This window comes from Arachis ipaensis, chromosome B02, assembly GCF_000816755.2.
Source record: "Arachis ipaensis cultivar K30076 chromosome B02, Araip1.1, whole genome shotgun sequence".
In the NCBI taxonomy this organism is placed as follows: domain Eukaryota; kingdom Viridiplantae; phylum Streptophyta; class Magnoliopsida; order Fabales; family Fabaceae; genus Arachis; species Arachis ipaensis.
In genome coordinates, this window is record NC_029786.2 from 107,528,433 (window position 1) to 107,529,113 (window position 681).

A 681-nucleotide genomic window follows, 5' to 3' on the forward strand; every position below is an offset into this window, starting at 1 on the left:
TTATAACTTTTAAAAATTTTTAAAATATAAATTTATTATATATTTTAAAAATTTTAAATCTAAATTGAACATGTACAAAAAAAAAATAGTATCCTATTTGTAGTTTTTTCAAAAAAAAAGTGAAAAAAGAGAGGAAAATTAAGTAATAAAGAGAAAAAGAAGATGGGCTATACTAGGATATTTAATTTTCTCAAGTGTCGAGAGTTTGAATTCTGTCTTATACATACAATAATTTATTAGTTAGCGATAAATCTTTAAATAAAATTCTAATCACGACGAAATAATCCTTATCTTGTCAAACTAAAAAACACAATAATAATAATAGGGCATTTAACAAGGGGAAGGGGCAAATGGCATGCATGACTTCATCAATGAATATATAAATATTTATATTGTTGCAAAGTAGAGCTTTTAAGTCTATCCCTTCATTACTTCTTTTTCTGAGGTCATTTACAATGATTTCACATAATACCAATCCCTGCACTACTAATGATGAATTTTTACATTATTACGGTCCGTAAGTGCATTGAACCCTACACGTGAGCTTATATATAGGCCTTTGATTTTTCTCTTTTTTTTTCTCTTTTTTTTTTTCAAAAAAAAAAAAGAAGAAAAATTAGGGTTGGCATACAAGACTCTCTCTTTGGGGGACCACATATGTAGGAAAAACATACTTCAATG